Source organism: Stomoxys calcitrans, chromosome 3 (assembly GCF_963082655.1).
Source record: "Stomoxys calcitrans chromosome 3, idStoCalc2.1, whole genome shotgun sequence".
Taxonomy (NCBI): Eukaryota; Metazoa; Arthropoda; class Insecta; order Diptera; family Muscidae; genus Stomoxys; species Stomoxys calcitrans.
Window position 1 is genome coordinate 174,324,374 of NC_081554.1, and position 6,063 is coordinate 174,330,436.

Below are 6,063 nucleotides of genomic sequence, written 5' to 3' on the forward strand. Positions count from 1 at the left end.
CAACACCTCAAAATATGCGTAAAAGACCCCATAAAGTATGTGTTTTCTTGATCGTCGTGACAGTTTTAAGCCGAACTAGCCATGTCCGTCCGTCTGTCCGTCCATCTGTCCGTCCGTCTGTCCGTCCGTCCATCCATCCGTCTGTCCGTCCGTCCGTCCGTCCGTCTGTCCGTCCGGAGAAAAGCTAGCCACTTGAAATTCTACACAAATACCTCCTATTAGTGTAGGTCTGTTGGGATTGTAAATGGGCCATATCGGTCCATATTTTGATATAGCTGCCATATAAACCGATCTTGGGTCTTGATTTCTTGAGCCTCTAGAGTGCGCAATTCTTATCCGATTGGAATGAGATTTTGCACGACATGTTTTGTCATGATATCCAATAACTGTGCCAAGTATGGTTCAAATCGGTCTAAACCTGATATAGCTGCCATATAAAGTGATCTTGGGTCTTGACTTCTTGAGCCTCTAGGGTGCGCAATTTTTATCCGATTGGAATAAAATTTTGCACGAGGTGTTTTGTTATGATATCCAACAACTGTGTTAAGAATGGTTCAAATCGGTCCACAACCTGATATAGCTGCCATAAAAACCGATCTGGGGTCTTGATTTCTTGAGCCTCTAGAGTGCGCAATACTTATCCGATTGGAATGAAATTTCGCACGACGTTTTTTTGTTATGATATCCAACAACTGTGCCAAGTATAGTTCAAATCGGTTCATAACCTGATATAGCTGTCATTTAAACCGATCTTGGGTCTTGACTTATTAAGCCTTTAGAGGGCGCAATTCTTATCCGATTTGAATGAATTTTGGCACGACTAGTTTTGTTATGATAGCCAACAACTGTGCCAAGTATGGTTCAAATCGGCATATAACCTGATATAGCTGCCATATAAACCGATCTGGGATCTTGACTTCTTGAGCCTGTAGAGGTCGCAATTATTATCCGATTTGCCTGAAATTTTGCATGACGTATTTTATTCTTACTTTCAACAACTGTGTCAAATAAGGTTCAAATCGGTTCATAACCTGATATAGCTGCCATATAACCGATCTGGGATCTTGATTTCTTGAGCCTCTGGAGGTCGCAATTAATATCCGATTTGCCTGAAATTTTGGTTGATGGATCCTCTCATGACCATCAACAAACGTGTTTATTATGGTCTGAATCGGTCTATAGCCTGATACAGCTCCCATATAAATCGATCTCTCTATTATACTTTTTGAGACCCCAAAGGGCGCAAATCTTATACGAATTGGCTGACATTTTATACAGGTTTTAAACATACAATTTAATTGTGGTCCGAACCGGACCATATCTTGATATCGCTCTAATAGCAGATAATGTAGGAAATTTTGAGGCGTATTTCGCCTTTGTTAGCTGTGCTTAACTTTACAGTACCCAAGTACACATTTACCAATTGTCCAATTCCATTCTTGCTTCAAAAATATTTCCCACAATTATTTTCCCACACCTCGTATCTGACATTAAACTCTTCACTTTAGTTGGCTTTAGTAGTTGAGCAATCAACTGTGTAGGCTAATTTTAAAATTCTTCTAAAATTTACTAAATATGGATGTCTGTTAACAAGTAAAGACACACATAAGAGGCTAGAACACCATGACCATTGGTTAACATAGGCAGGCTTGCAGATTGGCTATATATGGAGATTTTAGGATAGTGAATTGGACAATTATAGTTATATTGGTAGAAACTAGCTTAAGATTTCTGAGTACCTGTTCCAACGATTTAATGTTAAAAAATTTGAAACAATTATAAAAAACGGATAAAAGTTTTAGAATGAAGTCCTTCCATCAGAGTGACTAACGCAATAAGGTCTTGAAGGACGAAAGGAGAAATTATGAAAGCTAGTTTTTATGGGTGGTAAATAAAAACTTGAAAAAGATATAGGAAAACAGTATTTAATTAATTTTTATGACAAAAATAAAAAAATTCCCATATAAAAATGTAAGATTTTAAATCTTAACAATATAAAAATTAAGAAAAAATTTTAAAATAATATTTTTTATTTTTTTTTCTTAGTTTTATACATAAAAATTAAAAAAAAAAATTGTTTACAGCCTAATGGCTACAGCATTGCTTTATTCCAACCCATTTTGCGCCCCCTTCTACCTATTTCAAAAATTTAGAAAAATTCTCCTGTCATCACACTTAATTACAAAGTTGAAATTTTCTGGAGGTTGGCATGTGCTGCAAACTTTTGGCAAAGAATTTGTCCAATTATTTCAAAGAAAATGACAAAGCTCTATTTCAACTATTTTCTATGTCTTGTTAAATTTCCCAAATAGCCTAACAGAGTCATGACATCAGCAGTGGTCAGAATTTTAGACCATGGGCAGCTGCAATTCTTTACTTAAATTTGCCTTTCTCTATTCCCCCTCAATGACTAGAATGTTTGTCCATTATCGTAACCATCCATTTGGTTGAGCAAACAGCTGTTTTCCCCCGAGAATCGAACAGGCTCTCAGAGTCACTTAGTTTTATGGCATGCCAACTGGCTGGCCACACGCAAATGGACAACATTTTCCATTTTGAACTCAACTTCCAATGTACATGGATGGTGGCTATCATGCCCTGAGAGAGAGCATAGCATTTTTAACAGCAAACAACAAATTCAACTCACATGACATTCACTGAGATTCATTCCCATTCATAGGGGAAATATGTAGGACCAATATCACAAGTGCCTGTATTTGTGTGTGCGCAAGAATGTTAGGACATCTGTATTCTGTATGAGGGAATAAATGTCCTTCCTGCAGCCGCATTGGTAGCAAGCATTCTATGTCCAAGTCATGTTAAGTTTGTCATCATGGACATAGTTGACATGGATCTTCTAGGTTAGTGTGTGTGTGTTGTGGTGTGGACACATGTGTATGATTTTCGGTATGTCCTTATTTGCCAAAAATGCGAGAGGAAATATGACCACAAGTGTAAGCTATTCCACATGAGTGTCTTTTTAGTGTATTAAAAACACTAAACTGCAGGATATTACTTTAAAGGAAAGTGTAAGCAAACTTTAAATGAATAAAAATGTTGGAAAAAATGGATTTTCGTAATAAATAAAAATAAAATAAAATAAAATAAAATAAAATAAAATAAAATAAAATAAAATAAAATAAAATAAAATAAAATAAAATAAAATAAAATAAAATAAAATAAAATAAAATAAAATAAAATAAAATAAAATAAAATAAAATAAAATAAAATAAAATAAAATAAAATAAAATAAAATAAAATTAAATTAAAATTAAAATAAAATTAAATTAAATTAAATTAAATAAAATTAAATAAAATTAAATAAAATAAAATAAAATAAAATAAAATAAAATAAAATAAAATAAAATAAAATAAAATAAAATAGAATAAAATGAAATACAACAAAAAAAAATTAAATAAAATAAAAAAAAAAATAAAATAAAAAATTAAAAAATTAAATAAATTAAAAATCGGCCGAACTTTGGATACCCACCACCTCGGGTATATATGTAAACCACCTTTCATCAAAATCCGGTGTAAATTGTCTACCTTATGTCCCATAGCAGTTTTATCGAAATATGTTCCGATTTGGACCAAATACTAATCGGTACAAGTCATTGTTCAATTGTGTACAACAAAAGATTGATCTTTTTAGAAGCTATAACTAAAAATAACGGATGTCGAAAAGCCTAACACAACGAACTGTCCCAAATCTCGGCGAAATCGGACAATAAGTGCGCCTTTTATGGGCCCAAAACCTTAAATCAAGAGATCGGTCTATATGGCAGCTCTATTCAAATCTGGACCGATCTGGGCCAAATTGACGAAGGACGACGAAGAGCCTAACGCAACTCACTGCCTCAAATTTTGGCAAAATCGGATAATAAATGCGCCAATTATGGCCCCAAATCCCTAAATCGGAGGATTGGTCTATATGGCAGCTATATCCAAAGCTGCACCGATCTGGGCCAAATTGACGAAGGACGTCGAAGAGCCTAAGGCAACTCACTGTCTCAAATTTCCGCAAAATCAAATAATAAATGCGCCAATTATGGCCCAAATCTCTAAATCGGAGGATCGGTCTATATGGCAGCTGTATTCAAATATGGACCAATCTGGGCCAAATTGACGAAGGAGGTCGAAGGATCTAATACAACCCAGTGTCCCAAATTTGACCAAAATCGGATAATAAATGTGGCTTTTATGGGCCTAAGACCCTAAATCGGAGGATCTATATGGCAGCTATATCCAAATCTGAATCGATCTGGGCCAAACTAAAGGATGATGTCGAGGGGTCTAATGAAACTCAGTGTCCCAAATTTCAGCAAAATCGGATAATAAACGTGGCTTTTATGGCCCTAAGACCCTAAATCAGAGGATCCGTCTATATGGCAGCTATATCCAAATCTGAACCGATAAGGGCTAAATTGAAGAAAGATGTCGAAGGGCCTGAGACATCTCACTTTTCCGAATTTCAGCCAAATCGGATAATAAATGTGGCTTTTATGGACCTAAGACCCTAAATCGGACGATTGGTGTATATGACAGCTATATCCAAATCTGGACCGATCTGGGCCAAATTAGCGAAGTACGTCGAAGGGCCTAACACAACCCACTGTCCCAAATTTCAGCAAAATCGGGTAATAAATGTGGCTTTTATGGGCCTAAGACTCTAAATCGGCGGATCGGTCTATATGGGGGCTATATCAAGATATAGTCCGATATAGCCCATCTTTGAACTTAACCTGCTTATGGACAAAAAAAGAATCTGTGCAAAGTTTCAGCTCTATATCTCTATTTTTTAAGACGACAGACAGACGGGCGGACATGTCGAGATCGTCTTAGATTTTTACGCTGATCAAGAATATATATACTTTTTAGGGTCAGAAATGGATATTTCAATGTGTTGCAAACGGAATGACAAAATGAATATACCCTCGTCCTTCGGTGGTGGGTTTTAAAAAAATTTAAGCACTCTTATTGAAAAACACGTTATAACGACCCTGTCATATATAAAGACTCTATCTTATTTAACAACTCTGTCTTATATAAAATATGTAACGACCCTGCCTTATATAACAACCTTGTCTTATAAAACGCCCCTGTCTTATATAACGCCCTTATATAACGAGCCTGTCTCATATAACGACCCTGTCTTATATAATGACTCTGTCCTCTATAGCGACCCTGTCTTATATACACCTTGTCTTATATAGCGACCCTGTCATATATAATGGCAATGTCTTATATTACGACCTTGTCTTATAAATCGACCCTGTTTTATACACTATCTAATGTAATGACCATGTCTTATATAACGATCCTGTTTTGTAAGACGACAATGTCTTGTAGAACAACTCTATCTTTTAAAACGACCTTGTCTTTAAAGTCGTCGCTATGTTGTAAAATTACCCCCCTTTGTAAAACGAACCCATCTTGTAAGATGACACTGTCTTGTAAGACGACGCTGTCTTGTAAGACGATCGTGCCTTATAAGACTACCCTGCCTTGTAAGACGACCCTGTCTTGTAAGACGATCCTGTCTTATAAGACGACCCTGTCTTGTAAAACGACCCTGTTTTGTAAGACGACCATGTTTTGTAAAACAACTCTATCGTGTAAAACGACCCTGTCTTGTAAAAACAGCTTTTTCTGTGACAAAGATTTTGAGTCTTAAAACGTCACTGCCATGTTACCTAACTCTGTCACTTATAACAACCCTGTAATTTTCTATAACCACCAAAAGATGGGGATTTGATTTAGCTTTTTGATTTGACTTGTTAAACCCCTACCAGCACCCTTAAATGAGTTTTTGGCTTTTCAACAGCCACACCAAATCCCGTCTCGATAGCTTCGTAAAGAGATATAGCCCGCAAATAATCTGATCCCCCTTTTGACTTCATGAGCCCCCATAGGCCTTAGGTTTTGTTCGTTTTGATTGAATATTGGTAGTACATTGACCTACAACATTCACACAGTTTTTTTTTCTGCAGAATTTATATTCTCCCCCTTCCATGATACTTCCCACCCCCTAGACCATGATCATGAATTTTAACGTCCCCT